This window comes from Rhinolophus sinicus, chromosome 13, assembly GCF_057876585.1.
Source record: "Rhinolophus sinicus isolate RSI-liver-muscle chromosome 13, RSI-T2T, whole genome shotgun sequence".
NCBI lineage: Eukaryota > Metazoa > Chordata > Mammalia > Chiroptera > Rhinolophidae > Rhinolophus > Rhinolophus sinicus.
In genome coordinates this window covers 12901204-12927586 of record NC_142513.1, presented here as the reverse complement: position 1 = coordinate 12927586, position 26383 = coordinate 12901204, and the positions used below count along the sequence as shown (strand labels likewise).

At 40.9% G+C, this 26383-nt stretch overlaps 1 protein-coding gene across 6 annotated transcripts in view; it reads left to right on the top strand.

Annotated features, from left to right (window-relative positions):
- Nucleotides 1-26383, top strand: part of PKIG (cAMP-dependent protein kinase inhibitor gamma) — a 77317-nt gene that overhangs the window by 23462 nt on the left and 27472 nt on the right. The window contains exon 1 of one of the 6 annotated variants that reach the window (XM_088789111.1): nucleotides 15516-15536. The exons of 3 other annotated variants lie outside the window; for them this stretch is intronic. The gene's annotated coding sequence lies outside the window, so the exon portion shown is untranslated. Of the gene's footprint in view, nucleotides 1-15515; nucleotides 15537-24682; nucleotides 24844-26383 lie in introns of those variants that run through there. 2 more of the 6 variants (XM_019748586.3, XM_019748562.3) reach the window with 2 other exon arrangements.

Here is a 26383-nt window from a genome sequence, read left to right as displayed (position 1 = left end):
CACTCCCAGGTAGTTTTTTTTTTGTTTCGTTTTTGGTTTTTTGTGTTTTTTTTAAAGATTTTATTGGAGAAGGGGAACAGGACTTTATTAGGGAACAGTGTGTACTTCCAGGACTTTTTTCCAAGTCAAGTTGTTGTCCTTTCAATCTCAGTTGTGGAGGGTGCCGTTCAGCTTCAAATTGTTGTCCTTTCAGTCTTAGTTGTGGAGGGCGCAGCTCAGCTCCAGGTCCAGTTGCCGTTGCTAGTTGCAGGGGGCACAGCCCACCATCGCTTGCAGGAGTCGAACCAGCAACGATGTGGTTGAGAGACACATTCCAACCAACTGAGCCATCCAGGAGCTCAGCGGCAGCTCAGCTCAAGGTGCCGTGTTCAATCTTAGTTGCAGGGGGCGGAGCCCACCATCCCTTGCGGGACTCGAGGAGTTGAACCAGCAACCTTGTGGTTAAGAGCCCACTGGCCCATGTGGGAATCGTACCGGCAGCCTTCAGAGTTAGGAGCATGGAGCTCTAACCACCTGAGCCACCGGGCCGGCCCCTGTTTTTTTTTTTTAATAAGAAAATATTTTTTGCATGATGAAACTCAACTCATAGAACCCAAGAGTTGGAAGGACTGTTAGAGACCTTCTCTAATTATAAAGTTTATCGCTGATGGATTACTATTAACAACTAAATTGTTTATTGCCTAAAATAATTCTTTTTTATGTTATTTAGTTGAATGTCCAAATTTAAAAAAAAAGTTTGGCACATATATTTCAGTTGATAAATACCTCATCCCCTATATGTGACAACCAAAAGTTAAATATGAGCCATAATTATACCTTTTGGCTAAAAATAGTAGTAAGTTTCTAAAGATCTGTACTAACTTTGGATTCCAAGTATAACTTTTTTTTTCATTGACAGCAGAGTATAGATTTGAGAGATACTTACTGATTTTTTATTTTTTTTTACCAATTTTTTCGAATTGGTATGTGCAATCACACCAAAAGTGTAGGTTTAAGTCCCCTGCACGTGGTTTCCTTTCTGCCAAGTGTTTAGAAATGCCTTACTTTTCCAAAGGCCCCACTCATTATTTTTTATGATAGTGAAATAAAAGTCTCTAGTCTGGCTAAGCTTGTTTTACTTCAAGCCTTTCAGGATTGTTTGCAATTCCAAAACGAACTCTGAGGGTTGTGTATATCTTGTAATATGAGTGCTTCATTAAAATTAAGGAGGGAGCTGTGAATCTTACCTATCCTGTTAGGATCAGATATAAATAAATGCTTTTATTGGGATTTTCAGTGTATTTAGAGTAATGTATACTTACTGAAACCGACTTGCCCCTTTCATTTCTTTATATTATTTTACCCGTCAACTTCCCAACCTTTCCGGAACAGAAAATGTTTAAAAGAAGCTATACCTTATACCTTGGCCTTGAACTATGGTGGAGTGTAGCCAGCAAACATGATACTACATACTTTGGATTCCCAAGACTTTTCCATATCTGAGACTGAAAGAGAACTCATGAGGGAGCCTTGGCATAGCAGAGAGGTTTGGCACTTCTCTATTTTTTCAGAGTTGACCAGCTTTCTGCAAGGGACTCTTGTAAGGCCACAAGTCATTAGGGACAAAATTTTCAGTCTTTAAATGGCTGCATTATTTCAGTACAGCAGAATGAATACATGACACCCCATTTCACAAGTAGGTATGTTTCTGAAAGAGACTTCTTGGGTATTACTTTTTAATTACTATTTTCATTGTCATCTCCATCATTGTAATAGTAGTAATAATAGCAGTAGTTAACATTTTTGGAAGACTTAGTATATTTTATATGCATAGTTCCCTTTAATCCTTATAACAATCCTGTGAGTTAGGTATTTATTCTTTCCATTTTACAGGTAAGAGAACTGAGACTTAAGTAGACTATATGATTTGTTTGGTTGGTTGATTTTGGTAAAGTTCAGATACGTTTTGCCCTATGCTGGGCACTCACTAGTAGACAGTAAGTATTTGAGAAAAATAATTGTGTGAGATTCAAAAGTCATGTTGTCTTTTGCATTATTCCTTTCTATTCCATTGCTACTGCCAACTCTCTAGCCTGAACTCACATTTCTTCAAGTCTAATCGGTCTGCCTCTTTCCAGCCTCTCTGTACCTTAATCCATCCTTCTGATAGAGCGCCTTCTACCAAAGGCGTATCTAAATACTACTGTGCCGGTGTTGCCCTCCACTTAAACTATTTCAATCATTTCTTACCACCTGTCATCTAATGATGATTGGCTTTGGCTTTGAAAGGCCCTCGGTAGGAACAAGCTCCTAGACATTTCAGTGTGTCTCAGCTTCAGAACAATCCATCTTACCTGGCTTTTCTTTCCTTGTTTAAAATAAACGTTTTAAAAATAAAAATAAATTTTTAGAAAAGTACACAATAAGTAAAATTTCCTCTCCCTCTTCCCCCAAACCCTCCTCCTCATTTCATTGAAGTAACCATTATAAACGATTTCCTACATAATTGTTCCAGAAATTGTGCCTCTCCAAGCAGAAGTATTAGATCTAATGGTTGCTTTAAAACTGTATAAATGAGATCATATTGTACAGTATGTTCTGCCACTCATGTTCACATAGATCCATTTTATTCTTTTAAACCCTTCATGGTTATATCATTTAAAATCTTTTGTGGGAGTAACAGACACAGGGAATGTACTGGAAGAATGTAAGACAAAGTTTAGAAAACGGTCCGGACCAAGGCAGGCCTCAGGAACCATGAAGTAATAGGTTCAGCGAGTGTCTTTCAGCAGAAGCAGCCAGGCCAGTATGTAGCTGTTAGTGCCCTAGGCCACTGTCAGGAATAAATCCCAAAGTCTCTTTGTCTTTCTGCCCCTCAAGATTCTGGGGAGTACCCCCAACTAGGATCAGGTGCTTGGATGCTGGACAGCTTACAAAACTGATGAATTTCCATTGCATGGTATTCTGTTGTGTAAATGTACCATAATGTATTTACTAGCTGCCCCTTGGTGCATATTCAAGTTGCCACATTCGGTTTTTCACTAGCAAAAACTACTGTTGCAAAGAAAATCATTTTACGTGTCTGTGAATTTTTTTAAGTATATCTGTGGAATCAATTTCTAGCGAAAGACTGTACTGTATCAAAGGGTATGTAGGGTTAAAATTTGATGAATATTGCCAATTCATACTTAGAACTTAGCAGTTCATCCTTACAATTTAGCACCAGTTTACAGTCCCATCTGCAGAACCAACTGGCTTTCTTTGATACGATACAAAGTCATTTATAACCAAATACTCCACAAAAGCTACAAAGTATCAAATCAGGTGGAAAACCATGTTCAAGTGGCTGGAGTATAGAATTTCAACATTTACCAAAGAATAAGTATATTAACAGAAGGTTTTGATTAGCTAATTATATTTTTCTGTTAATAAACTGACATGTTTGTCACTACCCAAGCTATCTCAGTTGACATTCTATGAAATGTTGAAAGGTAAATCAACTTCCCTTTTCTTTCCTCCTTTTCATGTTCATGTTTTCCTCAATATTGGATCCTTTCATCACTCTACTTCTTAGCTTTTAAAATTTGTTGTATTTATTTGAATAGGTAATACCATTAAATGCTACAAAATTCACAAGTTAACGATGGGTATATGTAGTGGGAGTTTCACTTTCAGTGATGGCACAGATAGTCTATATCAAGAGTGAAGGGGATCATAGAATCATTAACAAGATAACATATAGTGAACAACTTTATGCCAAAATTTTAAAAATTTAGCTGAATGGATACATTTATTAGTAATACAGCTATTAATAAAAATTGGATCAGCAATTAAAAATCTTCACACAAACAAAACTCGAGGCCTAGATGGCTTCACAAGAAAGTTAAGCATATAAAAGAGATAGAATTAATATTACACAAACCCTTCCTGAGAATAGAAAAAAAAAAAAAAACAGAAACAAAAACAAAAACAAAAAAACCCTGACAGTGAGATTATAAGAAAGGAATATTCACAGGCCATTTTATTCATGGGTTTGAAAAATCCTAAACTAAATATTAGCAAAGCTAATCCCATATTTTACTTATTACTGTGATAGAAGAAACTAACCAAAAATGGTTGTGGCTTAAAACAGCCACTTTATTATCCCAAAGGTTCTGTGGGTGGAGAATGTGGACGGCACACAGTGGGGGTGGCTTGTCTCTGCTCCGTGTCATCTGGGCCCCCATCTGGGAAGCCTCAAAGGAGCCCCTCGGTCATTTGGAGGCATTGTGACTTTGCCTGACCTGCAGTGGATGCTGCCTGTTGTGTGGACCCTCCGCTCCTGTCAGCTGGAACACCTACATTTGACCGCTCCTTGTGGTCTATCTGCATGGACTGGTCGAGCTTCTTCACAGCATGGCGGCTGGTTCCAGGTGCAGGGTCCTGAGAGAGCAAACTGGAAGTGCTCAGCATTTTTATGATCTAGTCTTGAAATTCACATATCGCCACCTCCACAATACTGGCCTGGCTGAGACAGTTGCAAAGGTCTCTCCAGATTCCAGGGAAGGGGTCATACACCGCACCACCCAAGAAGGGGAGTGTCAAGGTCACATTGTAAGAAAAGTATGTGGGATGGGGTAGTATCGTTGAGGCCATCGTTGGAAAACACAGCCTGCCTTATCTAACAGTCTATGAAAAGGGTAAGACATCATGACCAGGCTGGGTCATCATGCAGCTTATACTAGAAATGCAAGGTGGGTTGAACACTAGAGATTCAATTAGTATAATTTGCTAACAGGTTAAAAGAGAAAAATGATTGAGTGATAAAATTCAGTATCCATTTTTGATTAAAACATCAACATGTAGTCACCTAGGAATAGATGAGATCTCCATCTGGTAAAGAGTGACGATAAAACATTTACCTTATACTTCACAGCAAACATTATACTTACTGGTACATTTTTACTTTGAGGTAATTTTCAGAGTTGCCCATTAGTATTATGTCTACTCAACATTTGTTGGAAGTTCTAGCAATTGCAATGAGGCAAGAAAACTGAAATGTTTAAGTTTTGCAAAGGAAGAGTTAATAACATTGTCTGCAGCTGACATGATTGTTTATATAGAAATTACAAAAGAATTCTATGTATAAATCGTTGAAACTAATAAATGTTGTGCAAGTTTGCTGGCTACTAAATCAATATACTAACCAATTATATTTCTATGCACCACCTACTAATAGAAAATTAAATTTTAAAAGATATGCTTTACAACAGCATCAAAAATAGCAGGTCGCAATAGAGGAAAATCATAAAACTTTATTGAGAGATATTAAAGAATACCCAAATAAAAGGAGAGACAGATCATGTTGCAAATATGAAAACAACAACAACAACTCAGTACTGTAAAGATATCAGTTCTTTAAAAGATATGGGAGTGCTGTTCCAGATTAGGAAAATTAAGAAGTAAACAGCTTCCAAGTGGAGTTCTTGATTGGATCCTATATCGGAAGGAAGGAAGGAAGGAAGGAAGGAAGGAAGGAAGGAAGGAAGGAAGGAAGGAAGGAAGGAAGGAAGGAATCTTCCTTTCATCCTTACCCTTCAGCTGCCCTAGAGAGACCTATCACTGTCCTGTTTGTTACACAGCTTACTAGAGATATTCCATAAATATAAAAATAAATATACATTTTTTCTTATTTTTTTCAACAAATTTAGTAGTATACTGTTCATATTGTTCCACATCAGGCTTTAAAAATATGTATATTTTGGGTATTTTTGTATCACTAAATAACTATCATTGTCTATCTAAATTATTATGACTGTATAAGCTTCTGGTGTTTGGAAGAGCCTTGATTTATTTAACCTATTCCTTCTTCATAGATAGATAATTTCTAATCTTTTGCTGCAATGCACTCAGTGCATACACAGTTCACTCTTGTAAATGTAACCTTTATGGTAAATGCCTACATGTGAATTTGCCAAGGCAGAGGACGTGTGAATTTATTTGATTGATTGCCAAATGATGCTATACCAATGTATGACTACATTAGCAATGGATGAGAATTCCCGTTTTCCAACACCAAACAGTGGCTTGTCAGACTTTTTAATATTTTCCAATGGTAGAAGTAAATAGAATATCAACTAAGGTTGACTACTTCTCATGTATTGAGAACCATAATGTATTTTCTGTAAAGTCCCTGTTCATATTCTGAGCTTACTTTTCCCCTTGGGTTGTTGGTCTTTGTCTTATCAATTTCTAGAAGCTCTTTATAGATTAAGGACATATTCATGATATGAAGTACATTTTTTTTTGTATTTGATATTTGATTTTTACTTTGCTGATCCTGATTTTTGCCATGCAAAATATTTTTATTTATACATGGTCCAGTTTATCAATATTTTCTTTAATGACTTCTAGGTTTTATATCATACTTGTAAGCCTTCCCACATTGTGAGGCTATCAAATGTTGTACTGTGTGTTTTTCTAGTACTTATATGGCCTGATATTTTTGCATTTAAATTTGTAGATCCACCAGGAACTATTTTTGGTGTGACATGTAAGACTTCTTATTAACCTCACCTTTTCAGCTAGATGGAGAGATTAATTTTGACTGCCAGGAAGAAGGATCTGGTAAAGAGTCTCGATCCTCTTTTAGGGGATGGAATTCCTTTCACTCAAAGTAATTGGAGTGAGCACCTGAAGTCAAAGCTCCCTCTTCCCCACAGCAGGTGGGGGAAAATGTCAGTTTTAAACTGTGCCCTTTTTCAATATTCCTTCTCATTTCCCACAACTTTCTATTACTGCACTGCCATTGGCCTCAGGACATGTTGTGATTTCTGATCTCATTTTTGTTCCGTGTTAAAGTTGCTCTTTTCTGATGTCATGAAAGCACACAGCTTCATGTCCCTTATAAGCTCTCTCTAAATTGTGATGTAGTGTGAATTACAGTGAATTATAGACAATTATTTTTCTGCTCATATTTCAAAGGCCTCTCCTTCCTGATTTTGTTTGCCTGATCCCACGTCCGTCTCATCCATTGATCTTTCTTTAACTTTCTGTAACTCTCCATCCATTTATTATAAGACAGGTTGTGAGCCAGGAGGAAACACACCTTCCTGGTCACGATTCCACATTCATTGTTCTGGACAGAAATGTACAAACCTTTGAAACTCAGTTCAGACTTATCAATGGAAATAAAGAGAATTCGCAAGCAATTTTTCTCCTTAGGACTGTGGTCTCTGATGTGCATACTTCTGTGCTCCTTGCTCTTGGACGAATGATACTAACTTTGACTTAGACACTTAAGGAAATAAAACATTTAAAAATGACAAATCTCACCATTCTAGATAAAGTAAGAGTTTTCATGTGTTTGTTTTTTTCCTAATCTGTCTATTCGTCTATACATATCTATTAGGTGCCTTCTGTTTGCCAGGCATTGTGCTAGGTGCTGGGCTACAGAATTCAGTAAAATACATTCTCCATCTGGACAGAAATATACCAAGTAATCATAATGTACTGTGCCGGGAACTATTAAGGGGCATCAGAATAGTAGCAAAGGACAGAATCCACTCCCGCTGGTACCGTGTTTCCCCGAAAATAAGACCTAGCCGGACCATCAGCTGTAATGCGTCTTTTGGAGCAAAAATTAATATAAGACCGGGTCTTATAGGATAATATAATATAATATAGTATAATATAATATAATATAATATAATATAATATAATATAATATAATACTAAGTCTTACATTAAGTTTTGCTCCAAAAGATGCATTAGAGCTGATGGTCCAGCTAGGTCTTATTTTCGGGGAAACACAGTATAAGCAGAAAGGTATTAGGTCAGTGCAAAAGTAATTGCAGTTTAAAAGGTTAAAAATAATTGCAAAAGCCACAGTTACTTTTGCACCTACTTAAGAGCTTAAGGAGCTTACAGAATCTCCAGGAAGTTATTAGATCCTGGCTTAAATATTGCACAGGTGGAAATAAAGCAGTCAGGTAGAGTGTTCCATGAGAAATGCCTGACCACACTAAGGGGGGTTGTTTTAGAGAAAACCCCATGGCTGCCTCACTTCTTCACAAGTGGCATTAGATAGTGGACATCAGAAACTATGCCGCAGAACAGCCCTTTTCTTTAAGGTCTCTCTCCAGTGCAATTAGATGCAGTTAACCCAAACAATGCTGTTTATATGCCTCATGCTCCTCATTGGTCTGTAGCAGCAACTACTGAGTTTGCAATCGCTTTGCCTTCAATATGGACTTCGCTTCATATGACCATAGATGATTATTTAAAAAACTCCTTTAACACTGCATGTCGCTGACTACCAGAGTCCCATCCTAGAATGCAGGGGTCGGCAGACTATGGCCTAAAGGCCAAATCTGGCCCGCCACTTGTCTTTTTAAATAAAGCTTTATTGTCATAGAACTCTGTTCATGTTTGCTCAGTGTCTGTGGCTGCTTTCACACTCTAGGGGCAGAGTTGAGTAGTTGCAACAGGAATTCCCTGCTGTGCGAGTTCTTTAAGATAGTCTGTGTAGGAGTAGCTAAGAGACTAGGATAGGCAGTCGGTGCTCAGATGTTCATTCTGGGCTTCTTGCAGCTCCCAGAATATGAAGCTTCCTCTGGGCTACATTCCAGCCCTTTAAGCCTCAACTGGAGTGCCAGTGTTTATTAGTGCATTCAGTACTGCAAGCCTGTCTTTTTTTTTTTGTCTTTTTTTTTTTTTTGCTGCTAGCCTGTCTTGATTACTAGAGTCTGAAGAGCCTATTGGCTCTATTTCTGTAATTTTTTTTTCTTGCCTTTTGCCTTTTGCTCTGCTAAGTGTCCCTTCTAGTCCCCAGCTCATAGAAGATGCTATTGTTAGAACTCTAGTAAGCTCTCCGCCATAACGTATGGACATACGATATGGCCAGAAACTAATGGATACTGAAGAGTACTTGGAATAATCCCTTTCCTGCAAGTTGTAAGTTAAGTCAATTAAATCAGAATCATCCCTGCTGATATTTGCAAATGTGGAGTTAGTGTTTGAGTGCATGAGAATTATAGGGACCACAATTCAGGGATAGCTTTGTTCTTCTTTGGTCCCATATAATAGATTCAGTCCAGACTGAAGTCTTCTGGTCTGGTTCCCCTTCTTACAAGGTAGGAGCTGGTTCTCTTATCATGGGATCCACGGGATGGAGAAGTTTTGATTGTTTCCATTTTTTTCACTGTTGGCTGTCCCATCTGATTTTCTTCTTTTACAGTCACACTGAGCTTGTCCGTCAGCTTCCTCTAGTTCCTGTAGCAGAAGAGGCCAGCTTTTGTTCTCTTTCTAATTTGTTTACATTTCTCTTCAAGTATATCAGCTTTCTTTTCGTCTTCCTTGTTGGGACTTTTAAAAACTTTTAAAAACAGAAGTATCTGCAGTCTTCTTATCTCCCTGCCAGCAGCCTTTGCCCTGCTTGAGGGAGAGGGAGGGGGGCCCTTTTATCTTTTTGTAAGTCAGCTAGGCTCTGCTGCAGGCCTGGAATTTTTTCTGGCTAAGAATTTTCATCTGTGGACGCAGTGGCTTCTTTGCAGCTCTTTAAAAAATCGTCTCTGTTATGAATTGTGGCATTGGTGCACGTTGGTTGGAAGTTACCTTTAGTTCTGTGGACGGATAGCCTTAAATCTTTCATTGTACTGAGATCCACTGGATGTATAATTACCTTCCAGCTTCCAGGAGCATGGGAAGGGAGAAGCAAGCGCTGGGGTCCTCTGTGATTGTCTCATCAGAGCTTTTGAAAGGGGGCTCTGGCTAAGGAACTCAGAGGCCGCTCCATCTTACAGGATCCTGCCTCATGCCCTGTCTCCATCTCCATCTGGCTTTTCTAAAAGTCCTTCTATTTCTTCTCCTGTTTTATTTCCTTTTCTCTTCCTGGGACCTGCTTTCCTCCTTTCTTCTTTTCTTTTCTCTGACCTTATGCTTCTCATGATTGTTCTGTCATCATGTGGTTGAATCCTGGCTGAGGTGCCTGCACAGAGCTCGGAGACTTCATTTCCTCCCACTTGCAGTGTGCACCTTCCACATTTCAGAGTGGTCCCAGTGTCCCCCTGACCCCCAGGACCAGGCACAGGCCGGCAACACACCTTCTGGGCCAGGCCAGGAGAGAGGAGGGCAGGAGCAAGGCCCTGGAGACCATGCTTGGCTGCCAGAGTGTGGCTCGTGTCTCTCCCCACCATTTTCAATGGCCAGACACTGTGTTTGGTATTTTGATTGTTTCCATTTTTTTCACTGTTATAAATAACTGCTATAAATGTCTCTCTCACTTGTAAGTCAGAGTGTGTACATATTTGTAGTGCTTGGTATGTATCACTGAAAGGAACTTAAAAGTAGCTTTTTAAAAAATATTTTTTTCTTTTTATAGAAGTAATACTATTTTTTTTACAAAAATAATGCTTCATAGAAAGATTTTAAGTACCACTGAAAGAATAAAATAAAATTACCTGCAGTGTTAGTAATAGCTTCATCTATTGTTTTTTTTGTGCAAAATACTATTTTCTCTTTTATACCTTACCGTTGAAATGAGACTATTTTTTTTATGTCATTAGATATTCTTCTGCAGCATCACTTACTGTGACTGCATAATATTCCCTTCTATCAATGTACGAAAGCTTATCTAGCCACCCCCTTAATTGTGAATTTGGGGGATTGTTTTCAGTTTTTCACTATTCTAGGCAGTGCGGAAGTGAACAACCTTGCGTCCAGCCTTTGCACACATCTGTAATGATTTCTCTGGGGATAAGTCTCGGAAGTGAAATGACTGGGTCAAAGGGCATGTACACTCTTTTTACTGAGTAAACTTTATTTTTTAGACCAATTTTAGGTTCAAGCAAAATTGAGCAGAAAGCACAGAAAATTCCCACATATGCCCTGTCCGCGTACGTTTTTTAAGGATTTCAGTATGCGTGGTGGTCAAATTGCCTTTTAGGAACGTTGTGCCATTTTCCATTCTCACCTACATTTTCCCGTATCTCCACAAAACTGGCTATTATCATTACAAAGAATTCTTTGATAAGGCACGTTTAAAGGAGAATGCCTATTCCAGTCATAAGACTGAATTTCTTTTCTTCTGGAATTCATATTTACGTCATTCATCCTATTACTATTTATTATGGCCGGTGACGACAGAGTACCACCAACCTTACAAAAAGGTAATACCTGTACACAAAAATAAACATCCAGATAGAACAGAAAGATACATAAAAAAAATTATTTTTAAATCTCCCTCCCACTTACCCATGCTTTCTCTTAAAGGCCACTTGTTTTTTACTTAATAGTTTCTAGTAATTATGGCATTTACCTCCAAAATTCTAAATAAGATATATGCACGCATACATATTTTTTCCCTTCATTTTTTTTAGAGAGTTAACTTTGATAAGTAGCTCTGTACTGTTAGAATTATAGATGTCCTTCAAGGGTCTGATACTTGCTTTTCGTGCTGGATTTCTGCTGCTTATTTGGCCTCAGAAAATTTCCCAGGCTTGCTTTTACGCTCAGCCGTGTAGTTGATGTATTTCCTAGGGTAACGGCACCCATCATTGGGGGAGTTTTGGGAGGAGGGTTTTGGGATGTTTAGTCCATCTATTGGCTGAAATGGCATTCTTAATCCACTCACTTTGTATCTCTGTGAAAGATGAAGAAATTAGCACCACTCCATTTCTCGTTCTACCGCCTATACTTCCCTCTACCTCCCTACTTTTAAATGAGATAGACAGTGTAATTTTCTTCATTGAACAAATGAGATGCCAGAATTCAGAGAGGTTAAGTGATATGCCCGAGGTCACACAGCTAGTAAGTGGAGGATGGAGCAAGGATTTGTCCTCAAGTTCATCTGAGTTCATCACACATGCTTTAATGTGCCATATTAACAATCTCTCCACTCACTGTCCCTGCTAGTGCCTCTCCTGGCCTTTTTGTTTTTGTCATTACTGTCATTTTCCCTGTGAGCTTAAGGAAAGGTAGGTTGGTCTGTATTCTGAGTTTGGCTGCAGCACTTAATAAACTGTAAATGACCCTGGGTAGGTAAGTCACTTTGCCCTCTGTTGCCTCCATTTCTTCTTCTATTAAATGAGAACGTAAGCACTTACAAGAAGATACGTGTTGCAGAAGAGATGAGACAATCTACGTGAAAGTCCCCCATACAATGCAGATATTATTATTTCAGAGCTCAATAACTATTTGCTGATCTACCAGTGCAAACCAGCAATGTGGATTGCAGGCTTCTCTTAGCGTTAGATGAGTTTTCCAGAACAATCTTCTAGTTTGTTCATTCCTTTTTCTTAAAGGGACATAAAAAAAAAAAAAAAAAAATCCATGGTCGCTGTTTATTAAAGAAAAGAGCTCTGGGTTTTGTTTTTGTTTGTTTGAGATATTTTTATGCAGACACAGAGGGAAATCAAAAATCCACAGAGAAGAGTAGGCTGGTTATTTAAAATGGCACCACTGTCTTGGTCCCTTGTTGCTTTCCTCTACTTTGCTCAGTATTCGTGTCAATCATTTCCACCTGCTGTCTCATTTCTAGTTAGTAAGTCCTGGAGCCAAAAAGGAAATTGAGGGGTGAGGTTAGTCTGATATGCAGTCTGACTCATCCCACCCTATTGCAGTGATAAGTTTTCTTATTTCTTTCCCTCGGTTGAATGTAACTCAGTGTACTGTCCAGCACATGGATCACGTGACAGTTATCTTTATACCTTCAGGAGCTGGTTTATTGGATCTGCAACAAATGTTTACAAATGAATGGGTGCTGGCAGTGTTCTGACACCGTCTGCATACACTGCAAGGTGGCTTGTGATGCCCGCTGTCAACAGCAAAGCAATTTCCATCAACACTGTTGGCAGTTTCCTTTGAACTTGGTCTGTGGACCTGTAGTGGATCCAGAGATAGCCTACAGGGTTCCACAGACCCCTTGGAATTACATTCATTTGCAGATATGCATTTTCTGAAGAACAGGATCTTAGCGTTCATCACATTCTCGAAGAAGTATGTGACCTAAGATGAGTGGGCAGCAAAGCACAAGTTGTGAGAAGCTTTTCAACGGTGTGCAGTAGTCCAGTCGACTTATTTTCACTCACACACACGTCAATTTGTTCCTTGATCTCACTTGATAAATGAACTGTATGTAACTTAGATGTGCTAATGCTTTCAGATCTAGGTCACATCAGCTTGACCCTTTGTTTCATGCCCTGTAGAAGTCCCGACAGAGTTTCCTTAAGATTCTGGCGATTCCTTGGGAGTGAAGGTGTGGCTTTTGTTCTGCCTGGTCACCGCTGTCTCTTTCAATCTGTCAGTTCAGAATAAAAACTTAATCCCTTCCGTGGTTTCCATCAAGAACAAAAAGCATTTGTAAGTGTTACTGTCAGCTCTGCTGATAATTTGGGAGTCCCAGAAAAGGGTCACGTAGAAATTCCAGGCCTCTGCTGTTTTCCCGGCTTCTTGCTCCTTCCCTGCTTTTTATTCCTCACAGATTTCCCCTAGAATTCCAGTTCTTTCTTTCTTGTGCAGAGCTACTTAGCAACCTTCAGCTTTTATTTCTGTTATTTATTTATTTTTGAATGGCCAGACCCAAAAAGGTGCTCAGCATCCAAAAAAGGGCCTTCCATCTGATGAGAGCCTTTCTCTTTAGAAGGCAGATGTGGTTATAAGGAATTTTGCTTCTTATCGTGTGTGTGTTAACATTTTCTTAAATTTCAAGAAGCAATCTTAATAAATTTTGTAGGCCTGTATTCTTATTAAGCATCCCCTTCACTTCCTGGTGAATGTAGGCCCTTGCAATGGGATAGGACTTTGAAGCACATTGAAATCTTGTTCTTCCATAGAACAAAAGAAAAACGTTTTCATTTTGAGATCTGCTAGTTTCTCTCACAGTCTCATAAACTGAGTTTCCTCCTTTAAGTTTCTCCCATTTTATTTTCTTCATCCTCTTTAAATAAAATTTTAAAAAAGGAATATGTTTGGTTTTGATGAGTATAACATTCATTTTTATTTTATAAAACTTAGAACAGCATGAAAGTATGCAATTTAGTTAATGACCCCCCCGCAATAATCCTGCTGTGCAGAGATAGCCTCTGTTAACAATTTGGCATATTGTATATATATCTTTTTAGAGATTTAAATGCATATAGCAACAACAAGAGAACAAACACTATGAGCGAGGTACTGTGCATTGTCTCATTAAATCCTCACAGTCTCTGAGATGGGGGCCTCTGTTTACCAAAAAGGAAACTTGAGGCTTATAGCTAACTGGTGACTTGCTTAAACATATTTCCAATATTTGCTACTCTAAGCACTATTCAATAAATAAAGATATATCTAACAAGGTATTCTTATCTGATTATCTCCAAGTAATAAATATCCAAAACTAGAATTGCTTGGTCAGAAGTGTGTGCCCATTGAAACTTTGGGCTCATTTTGAGAGAGGTGGTTAAGAGCGTGGCTTTGTAGTCACACATGTCAGTGTTCATATTCCCACTGCCACTTACTGGCCACTCACTAGACGTAAACTGTGCCTCAGTTTACTCATCTTTAAAATGGGATGATAACAGAAACCTCATATGGCTGTGAGATTTAAATGAGATGATCATGTAAAGTCCTTGGCTGGTATCCAGCACATAGGAAGCGCAGTGTGTCACACCAGGTCCCTGCTCTTATAAAGCTGACATTTTATTGGGATGGGGAGGTAGCAGTGAAAGACAGGCAGTAAACAAACTGATGAACAAGAAAAATAGCAGTGCTGTGTAGACAATTCACAGGAAGTGATGGGATAGGTAGATGGGTGGTTCCCTTAGGTAGGGTGGGTTGAGAAAGTCCTAAGGAAGGTGACATTTTAGCTAAGTTCTGAATGACGAGGATATTCTTTAAATTCCTAAAAGCAGAATCATAGGATCAAAGATTGCAGGCATTAAAAATTTTGGTCAATAGAGTATTGACTAATCGACCTGCAAAAAATTTTCTAAAATAATTTACATTCTCTCGGTGTATAGACATGTGTCTTTCCTTCACCCTCTTAGCACTTTCCTCCTGATTTTAAGAAGTGGGGTTATGGAAAGCTTACATAGAGACCTTTCTGTTTGTCTTTCTAAGGAGCTTCCTTGGCAGGGGGAAATGATAAGAAAACAAATTCATCCCTTGGAGGAATCCTTTCTGTTTTCTCTCCCCAAACTAACTGTCCATCGTCACCCCTCACACTGTGACCCTTTCTTCTCACTTGCTGCCCTTTCTCTCTGTGCCATTTGCCACCTGCATTGTGTGACAGGACTGGGAAGCCGCCAACAGTTAACCAGTACACGTGGTGATTAATAGCCACTTTCTCCTTCGGGATTAGGCAGTGCCTGGCTCAGGGGAGAAGGCTGGTCAGCATTGCTTTTACTATAAAAAAACAGGCAGTTTTGCAAACGGATTTGTTGGCAAGGGTATATAACACCTTCTGTGCGTTACAACTGTGCAGAAGGCTCTGTACATCTTTTTGTTGCAGTCAAACCTCAAACCTCTCCCGTTGGGCACACAGTGGGGGGAGGGGCCATTGCTGAGCACGGGACACTACAACTGCTCCTGCCCCAGAGTCGGTGGGTAATAAGATGTCTTTTGTTTGTTTGGAATGTGTATTTGATTACATATTGTTTGTGGATCTGTTCTGTAAAGGCTTTTATCATCCTGCATGAACTGTGTCATAAGAAACATTCTCTTTGTAGGTCCTGAGCAGGGTTCCGCGGCATTACAACCTGTTAAAATAGAGACCTCATTCAGGTGCTGTTTTCATTTCAGTTGTATTTTTTATAGGATACACACTATATCAGAGTTCCATCTCTGATTCAAGTGTTAAAATGATACCTTGTAGACAAATAGAGTAAAAGTCACTGTTCTTAAATGCGGTTTCTTTTTATAATCTCTTTAAACTCAGCAACTTAAATAAAACATCCTGAGGGCAACGTGTATTAGAGAGCAGGGTGGGGCGGGGGAGCTGGGGAGGGAATGTGTTTGGTGAAATTGTCCAGGAGCAAAGCACTGCTTACTTGAAGCTCAGAGATTTGTCATCCAAATATGTGCAGATTGAGGGTGCTATAAATAGTTTGAACTCAAGTACACAGCTTCTTCCCCGCTAGTTGCTGCTTGGCCAAAACAGCCCAGGGAGCAGCGTCTCACACCAGGCTCGTGGTACCTGTGCCCAGCTCGCGGACTGCTCCTCTACCAGGCAGACCTGTCAGCTCCCCAGGGCTTGAGATGATGACCAGGGGCCAGATACTCAGGCCCCTGAGTTCCCCACTTGTGGCTCCACCCCTGCACAGCCTGCTGTACAGCTTTACAAACTCGCCTCTGTTCTGGAGTAGCACTGATCTGAGATCCCTGGCAACTATAAAAAGCCCTGAGCCACATGGCCGTTGACTGAAGGAGATTTGGGAGATATAGACACTCCCTTTTCATGGCAGAAGCACGCACGGCTCATTCCTTTCTTTTGGAGCCAAGAAGAACACGGCACTGGTTGTCGGAACTGCTGTAAGCTGCCTACGCCAGCAGCTGATCTGCTGTATGCCAGGCGGGCCGGCAGCTGACATTTTAAGAGCCCCTGTGAGGACTCAAAGAAAATGCTGACATTAGAGCAACCGAGGACACTGCATGGTTTATTACTATATTTCCTTTGGAAAAAATAGGAAGAGCCGTATATTAGACCAGCGTATTAGATAAGTCTCTTTTTGAAATTCCTGCTTCAGCTGCATTCATTTGCAGGAGCTCTTATGTCAGTTTCCCATGAGGAGGTTATGAGTAACTTGCCATTTTGTTGTTGAAGGGACAGATGATAAAGGATGAAAGAAAGTACTGGATCGTTGGGCAGGTGACCTAACTTTTCTTAGCTTTAGTTTCTTCATCTCTCAAGTGAGGGTAATCTTGTCTCTCTTGTTTCATGGAGTTGTTGAGGAAGTTTATGTAAAAGGACTTCTGGACTCTATACCCAACTATTGGAATGTGAAGGAGAGGGAGGGAAGTGGAGAGTTTCCCAAGCCTGGCCTGCTTTGTGACCTCAAGCAAATGACTAATATCTCAGCCTCAGTCTTTTCATCTGTAAAATGGGAATGTCAATACTGGCCTTGCAGGAGTGTCACACACATTAGAAATAACAAATGTAATACACTAACAAATGGTAGACTATGGTTAAGTGGCAATAATGGTTATTATCACAGGTAACGAGGAAATAGTCACCCCAAGTAGTTTAGGATTCTTCACCTGGAGAAACAGATTCAGTTTATAGATGTCAAAATTAGCAAAAGGCCCTGCTAAAAGCTGACGACAATGACTGATCATAATAGATAACATTTTTTGAAATAAAAGTAATGGATGAACATCATTTTTAAAAAATCTTCGAATCCAGATCGGCATCATTCTCCTGCTTTCCACCTCATCCTGAGGCAGCCATTACATTTTTCTGCTTTTAGCTTTTCTGATGGTTACCTCCATTTCTCTAAATAATATGGCCTCTATTCCTTTTTAAAAATTAATTCTGTTTTTGTCAAAATGACACCTGCATACAGTTTTGCTTTGTTCTTTTGAAGGTGAAACATTAAACACCTACACTTAAAAAGCAGCTGTCCCCTGGCCCCACTCCCTCCTTCCCCTCCCTCCGGTTCCGTTCCCAAGAGCATATACTTTTGATCCTGTTAGCTGTTTGTTCTGGTCTTTTTCTTTATATATCTTAAGTAATATGCTTATATAGCTATCGTTAAGCACTTTTTCATTGTGGAAACTTTCAAACGTATGCAAAACCCATTACCCAGCTTCAAGAAGCAAGATTATTCTTGTTTCATCTATGCCTGCAGCCATTTTCCCCCTGCCACTAGATAGCGTATCATTTCATCGGTAACTACTTTACATGTGTCTCTAAGAGAATGAGGGCTCCTTTATACACACACGCACACAGACACATCTATACTACTATTACTGCACATAAAATAATCCCTTATTTTTAGCAATTAACTCAAGTACTTTTTGTTCAGACCAGATCCAAACCGGGACCACACACTACCATCCTGCCCTTTGTTTATTGGTCAGTTTTAGATGTTACCTCCTTGGATGGCACAGTGGGGCTTTACCTTTTCTACAAACACCACAGCCCCACTTACACTTCTTCTTAACGCTTTCCTCCCAGTATCACAGTTTTTTGGTCACATCTGTGTTCAGTGTTTCACAGTGTCGTGGCATTGTAAATGTTGTTTACCGCTGAGCCAGTAACGTCCTAATAATTTTTTCCTTTCTGTATTCCTGTAATAACTACCTCTTTAATACCCTCCATTTTTCTTGTTCCTTATCGTTAAGTCTTTCCATACTTTCCCATAGCCTTTCAATACAGCTTCAGCAAACCTATCAAGGAATCTGTCAGTTGTGTTTTTCAGGAGGCTTCCACCCTCCTGTACTTAGCCCTTCGCTCTCTCAGCCTGTGAGCCAACAAAGGTCACAGAGCTGCTTTCATCGTCATCCTTTCAGCTCTCTTGTTGGATCCCTGTTTTTCAACTCTTAGTTTAAACGCACGTTTAGGTCAAGTAGATTCTCCAGGAGTTTTACTGAGAAAACAGTGCATGAGAGATAAATTGTTCTACTGTGTTTCCCTGAAAATAAGACACAGCCAGACAATCAGCTCTAATGCGTCTTTTGGAGCAAAAATTAATATAAGTCCTGGTCTTATTTTACTATAATATAAGACTGGATCTATAATATAATATAATATAATATAATATAATATAATATAATATAATATAATAATATCATATCATATTATATCATATAATATATAATGTAATACCAGGTCTTATGTAAGACCCGGTCTTATGTTAATATAAGTTTGGGTATAATATAATTAATATAATATAATATAATATAATATATAATATACTATAAGACCGGGTCTTATATTAAATTTTGCTCCAAAGGACGCATTAGAGCTGATTGTCCAGCTAGATCTTATTTTTGGGGAAAGAGGGTAAGTCCTTGCATGCCCACAAATATCTTTATTGGCTATAGCTGAGTGGAAACTCTAGGCTTTCCAAATCATTTTCCTTTAGAACTTTACCCTTAGAAAGCACGGCTCCATTGTCTTCAGGCCCACAGTATTATTGGTAAGTGATTCTTTTCTTTTGAAACATTCAGTTTTTGTCTCTCTAGAAACGGGTAGGATTTTTTTTTCCTTTTGAATTCTGAAACGTTAGGAGACTGTATCTAGGTATGGCCTCTTTTCATCCTTCTCAGCACGTTTTAAACTTTTCCGTTTGAAGATGCAGTGTTCCTTCAGCTCTGAGAAATTTTCCACATGATTTCTCCCCTTTTCTATTCTTTTTCTCCCCTTCCTATTCTTTTTCTGAAATTCGACTGAGTCTGATATTGGACTTCCTGGATTGTTGTTCTATATCAATATCCTTTTTAAATCCCGTGAATCCCTTATATTTTGAAAGATTTCCTTCTCTTATTTTCAAGTCCTTCTACTCGATTGTTAATTTCACTATTCACATTGTTAATTTCCAAGAGCCCAGTTTTGTCAGTTTATCTTATGTTTTATGGACCCAGTAGCTTCAGAATCTCCCTGAAGACATAATAATTTTTTTTTTAAAGCTTCTCATTTGTCCGAATTTCCTTCTTCATTAAAGGGTCCATTTTCTCTTTATTTTAGTCTTTGTCAGGCTGTTGGTTTTCCTCAGATGACCTGTGATTTTTTTTTTTGGGGGGGGAGGTGTCATTTGTAACTAATATAAGAGATTCCTTTTAAGAGATAGGCCTTATTTTCTTCTGGAATTGGTTTTCTGTTTGCCCCATAGGCCTGGCCCCTGCCAGGGAAGCTATTGGTATGTCATTGAATGGGTGTACTTTGCTTTAGGGCACCTGAGCAGCAGTTAGAGGAGGGCCCTTCAAAGGTCAGAATAGGGATGTCTGAACTCTTACTACACGTCCTGGAGGCCCCGGCATATCTTTCAATGTACTTAAGGAGCTCTCCTGTCTTTGCCTGGGGTTCTGCAGAGCTTCCTGGCCTTCTGTGTAAGACAGGAATGGAGCGGGGAGCTGATGGTGCAAGAAGGAAAGCCTGGTTTGCAGTTTAGACGCCATGATACTTTTCTTCAAGCATGCTGTTGCTTTACCTCAAGCCTAGACTGCCCAAGGGTGTGTGTGTGTGTGTGTGTGTGTGTGTGTGTGTGTGTGTGTTGTGTGTGTGAGTGTGTGTGTGTGTGTGTGTGTGTGTGTGTAGAAAATATTTCTTGAATTTCCTCTTCTGTACCTGTGAAGATGGAGCTTACAGTCTGGCAGGGAACTCACGTAACATGTCCTTACAATAAGGTATGTTAAGGGTTCTAAGAGGAGAAAATGAAGGTGCCATAGGACCCATGCAGCAGGGGGAGCTAACCTGTCTCAGAGGGAAGGCCTCCCTAAGGAAGTGACATTGAATCTGAGATCTGATGGCTGAGTAGGATTTCAAAGTGCAGTGGCAAGGGAGGAGAGCCTGGCACCTGCAGGAATTCCTGCTGTTAGAGCACCAGGCTCTGCACTCGGGAATCTCCTGCCTCCTCTGGACCTGGCATTCCTCACCTGGAAAGTGAGGTGACGACATGCTGTAAACATCGGTGAGGCTAAGATTGGTTAAAATGAACGCAATAGTGAAGATTCATTTTTCCCATAACTGCCTGAATCTGAAACCTATGTCTCTAGCTGGTGGAAAGAAGGGCTTTAGAAGGCTGAAAAAGGCAGGGACGGGCAGTGTGGTACCCTGCAAACCCCTGTCCGTTTTCTAGATGCTCACTAACAGCAGTCAGGCTTCGTGCCAGCTCAACCAGGCACATCAGCAGTAGTCTGAGGGGGCCAGAAGTACAGCTCAGTGCATCAAACCCTGTAGAAAAGCAGCCAGGTGCACTGCCAAACAAACAAACAAACAAACAAAAAATTGAACATTTCTTTGTCACCTTGTGTACAGCTAGCTCCTCCCTCCCCAAATGACTTAAGTGTTGATTTCAAAACATTGTTTTGAGTGTAAGTGTGATTCTTTCTGTGTCTGCACCCTGGGAGGTTAACTGGTCATTTCATTTCTGGATGATAGGATGATGGATGATTTTCCTCCTTTTTTTTCCTGCTCTTCTAGTTTACATATAATATATATAAATGTAAGAAAAAAAATATATGTATAAAATAAGTGATCATGATTATGTTAGAATATGATCGGGCATATGGTAAACATTCAATAAAAATTTTTGTTTTTGTTGTTTATAGATTTTTATTTTATTTTAACAAGTGTCTCATAATATGCACAAAATGGTCATACATTAGACATGGATCTTTTCCTTAAGAAGTTCAAATTCTAGCAGAGGAATAAAACCTGCCCAGAAATAAATATGCCTCAAAAGAGAAAAGCGTAAGTTTCTTAAGAGAGAAATAGATAAAGTACTAAGGAAATTCAGAGGGGGAGACACCCCTTCCAGACTGGGGGTGAGAGGATGGGAATTAGGCAGCTGAGTGGCAGAGGGGCTGTCTGAGCCTCCAGGCCAGCTCTGCTGTCTGCAGCAGCCAAAATTTCCTTTCTACTCAAATGGAGCCGATAGTGCTGGCTGTGAACCACCAAGTTTCCCACAGGGAAACTCTTTTTAAGAGGCAAGTGAGTCAGGGACTTAAAAATACAGGCCTGGCCCAGACAATCGTGGCTTGGAACACAGGCCCTGTCACTCCAGTGAATCTTTGTAGATTGGTCAGTCTCTGCACACGTCAGTTTCCACATTTGTAAGATGAAAATATTCCTAATACCTCCTGCACCTGATTATTGTGAGGATGACATCAAGTGGTATTTATAGAGTGCTCAGCACGCAGCATAGCCCCAGCTCACAAAGGATAAATGCCATTGTCAGGAGACAGAGTGAGTGTGCTGGTGTCGGCACAGCCCTCTCTTCGCGGATTCTGTCACAGATACACAGCTCTTCAGTCTGCACGGCAAGTGTTACAAAGTACATGTTGTAGAAGAAAACTGTATCTTTGTTTTTATGAATGGGCTCCTTCCTATTATTTTCGTTGAAGTAACAAAACATGAGTCAAAGCGTTGAGTGATGTCAGTAAATCAACCTGTCAAGAGCCCAGCTTCATTTCCTGAGGACACTGGGCTTCTGGAATAAAGAAAGGCACAGCCCAACAATGGCCCGGGCCCCCAGTCCCTCCACGCTGAGTGTTACTGCTGAGAACACACGGACCGCCCCCAGCCCAGGCAGGCTTTTGTTCCTTACTCATCCTGACAGTCTAGAGAATTACCGGGCCTTTGTTTCTGGCTTCCCGACATTCTTGACCTTATTCATTCATTGTCATGTCATCCTCAGGGCAGAGGATGGTGAAACTGAGTCAGAATTAGAAAATAACTGTCTTTTAGTATTCAGATATGGCAGCTTAGTTTTGCAGGTATTTGCACCGTATAGTATGTGCCAGGCACTCATCCACATAAGAACTTTGTAGGATAAATGCTGTTATTCTCGTTTTGCATTGGGAAGTAGAGGCACAAATAAATGAACATGCCCAAGATCAGACACAGCTAGGACCAGGAAGGAAACCCAGCTCTTTGAGCTGTTAACGGCTGCTCTCCATGGCTTACCAGGCTGGTGTTCTTTTTAGTCCTCTGCAGTCCCACACCATCTTCTGGGAAAGCATTCTGATTGGCAGACTCTTTCCTATTGTATAGCCTGTTGGGTTGGCCCTTTCTTCTCTCTCTTTTTTTTTTTTTTTTTAAGGAGGGCACAGCTCACAGTGGCCCATGTGGGGATCAAACCAGCAACCTTGGTGCTACCAGCACCACGCTCTAACCTGCTGAGCTAACCGGCCGCCCCTAGGTTGGCCCTTTCTTGATGAGCATCAAAGTTTTCTGAGAACTAATCAAAATTCTGGTTAAGTCGCAAACTACCACGGCCTTACCCCTGCCTGTAAATAGCTGCTTCTTTCCCGATAAATCTCCACCCCCAGCTTCCCATCCAAGTAACTTTAAGACAAATCAGGTCTTCCTCTTTGGGGGAGTGGAGATTGAAGCCCAGACTTGCTTCAGGCCACGTAGTATTTTGGCAGTAAAACAAGTAAGCACCACCTCTTACCTACTGGCCCCAAGTGTGTCCTTTCGGCTGCAGATTGACTGACTGCCTCTCCCCATCCCTGGCCTGGCTGAATCCTGGAAAACTCTCCCTCCCATCCCTCCCCCACTTGTCTTACTAAGCTGAGCTCATTTTTCTAAGCCCATTTAGAAAGAAGGGCCAGACTCGGTGAAGTAACCACTTTGAGAAGTAGCATTGGCGTGTGTGCTGGCCTAAGTAGGAGTTATAAGACTCATTGTCCAAATCTGGCCCTTTCCTCCTGAGCTGTGTGACCTTGGGCATGTCACTTAACTTCTCTGTGTTTCGTTTTCCTATTCAGGAAAAGGAGGTGAATAACGAGGCCTTTAGGTGCCCAATTCTCCTAAAATGAGAATCAAATGAGATTATATACAACAATGAGAGGTACCCTATGTCGACAGTATGTGCCAAATGCTTTCAATTCTCTTATGTGTGTGATTTAATTCTCACAGTCCTAAAATGGAGGCCTTAGTGTCCCATTTTACAGTTACAAATAAACAAACTGCAGTTTAGAGAAGTTAAGTCACGCAGGACTCAGATCCACGTCTCCGGCTCCCAAATCCATGCCCATCATCGCTATACTTGTCGCATTGCTTTTCACAAAAGTAGGGAGCGTCTCTCGTCTTCCCCATCGAGCCTCTTATCTCTTGTTACTGCGCTGTTCCTTGGTTAGTCCCTAAGGCCAGTTAAGTTCTCTTGCTTCTTTATCTTATCGAGCAGCTTCTGCTGCCTTTTGCAATGTCCCTCCGGACTTGTTTAGTGAATTCTTTTGGTTTTCTCCCAGAGAAACAGTTCAGCTCCACCACGGAGGGGGGTGGAAGAGCTAGGCCGAGCCTAACCTCTTGAGCAGTGGCTTCTGACCCCTCCTGGGTCCTTCCCTCCCTCAAGCTGGTAGTAAAATTCCTTCTGTTGCGTTTGTTAAGCTCCTGAGTCACTGAATTGCAGAAGTGGAAGACACCAAAGCCATCATGTTATTGATGGGGAAACTGAGGTCCAGGGAGACAGGTGACTTGCTTAAGGCCATTCAGTCAGTTAGGTACGTACGTGACCAAGATTGGAACCCAGTTCCCCAGGCCTTTCATGTGAGCACGTGTCATCTCTCCTAAGTGGAGGACAAGCTCACGCAGGCACCGTGCCAGCATGCATTTAGGCAACTTTATGGAGAAATTGACCAGCTTGGAAAACTGAACAGGAAGAAAGAGATGGGGGTGGGGTGGGGGAGCAGATCTACACCCCAAGCTAGGATATTATACACCAGAGAAGTGAATTAAAACACAGCAAAGCAAACTCCACGGTCGACAGTGTCCAAGAGGTAAAGGGATTTACATTGGGAGCCCTGGCCCAGTGAGGGCATCGGAAGCCTTTTGTCAGTCAGTCTGCCGCTTTGAAAATTGAAGGAAGGATGTTGGGTAAATGTGACTGCCCGGGATGCAGTTACAGCCCCCTGGCTCATTGTCCAAAGGAAATGGATCTCTCCTATGGACCGAGAGGTGGAAGCTGAGCAAGGGAGCTGAGTGGTTGACATCATCAGGCTGAGCATTTGGTTACAACAAATGGGGACTTACGTGGCCGGAGACGTGGGAAACACCCACTAAAACCTCAAAGTGCATTTCATTTAGAAGACACAGACCGAGGGAGAGAGAGGGACAAGAGGGAATCCTGCCTGGGCTGCGAATCTGACTTACCCTCAAAAGAGAGGTGTTCTGAATCCTGGTTGTTTAAATTCGACCTTCGCTTCTAACTGAGGTCCACTGGACTTTGAAGAAACTCTGCCTCTGTAAGTAGAACTTCATTCTCCCACCCCCGGGGAGTAGCGGAGCTTAGAGGCAGCTCTCTGGAGAGTCCGCTTTCCAGCCTGTTGGTTACAAAGTATCTATTTTTATATTATGATACATTATTGCTCTGAAATTATGGCTTTGTCTGAAACTGCCTAGGGCTAGGGTCTGAACCTCAAGTCTCACAGAGGGGCTCCATGCAAATGCTGTTTTACTTTTTTACCCAAAGAACTTTGGCAGAGTATCTAGAGCTTGAAAAGCAGCTCCTTGTGCCAAATATAGGTGAAGACAGAAATCCTCCCTTAGAAGTCGGTGTTTGTAAATCTTTTTTATTTTTTTGAGTATAAGGTTGATACAAAACATTTAAAACATTTTAGAGAGAAATGTCTCTCAGAGTGAAAATTCCCTATAGTCTTCCCCTCCTTTTGTGGAAGTTTACCCTCAAGTCAGATGTAAGATTGGTATTTTCAGTGTAAGATACAGGTGTGATTGGATTTCACGACGTTATCACAGCCGCCCCAGTGCTGCCTGGCTGTGGGGAGAACTCCGAGAAGAAGAGAAGCGTTGGGAATCTTTAACTTTGGCTCTGTGATCTTTTTATAGCTTTCTTTTAAAAGAAATTTGCTGTTTATGCCTAGAAAATAAACAGAACACATAAGCCCATGGACATTTTATTTGTCGGGGGTGTTTTCAGGATTTTAAACCTACCCAGCCACACTCTCTGCACAGGGAGGGAAGGAGCCCTGTTCCAGCCCCTCCCGGTGGGTGGGTACCTGGGGGGAGCATTCTCAGGTGGCTTCAAAGGCAGGGCTTGCTGCTGCTCTGCGTCCTGTGTCACCTACCTCCCCAGCCGGCAGGTAAAAATAGTTGAAGAATCACAGTTACAGGAGAAAGACTTCAGCTTTAAAACACCGAGAGCCACCATACATTAGAAGGGCCACCCAAGGGAACTCTTTGACCCTCGGCAAGTGTTTCACACTCTCTGAGCTTCGGTCTCCTCATTTGTATGTAAATGAGGGGGCAGTGAAACTGGAGAATCACTCTACTTCCAAATTCAGCGTGAAATGAACTATCAGTATTTCCTTCCCTTTGGAGGAAAACCATTAGGACTAGAGAAGCAAAGTGCCCTTGGCTTTCAGTATCCAGAGCACCTGAAAAACGGGTGCCCCCAGGAGAATTAAAAGAGGACGTGGAACAGGCAGCATTGAGTTACTTGTGAGTTTTTATGGTTCCGTCAGGTTTGGTGCTCCTGAAGAAAGAAGTCTCCGTGTGATGATGCTATGTGTGTGCGCACGTGTGTGTGTGCACGTGTGTGCACACAGTGGGGAGGGAGGAGGGAAATGAGTTAACATTACTGAGTGACTCCTAAGCTCCAGGCTGTACGTTGAGCTCCTCCCTTTACACAACACAGGGTAGATCTACCATTCCCTTACTCCGCTGTGTGTTCCCATATTAGCCTGATCTCCCTCCCAGTGTTTACCTGAACTGCGCTTATGGAATTACTGGCATTACTTCCGGTCACTGTGTCTCTCCTGGAGCTTA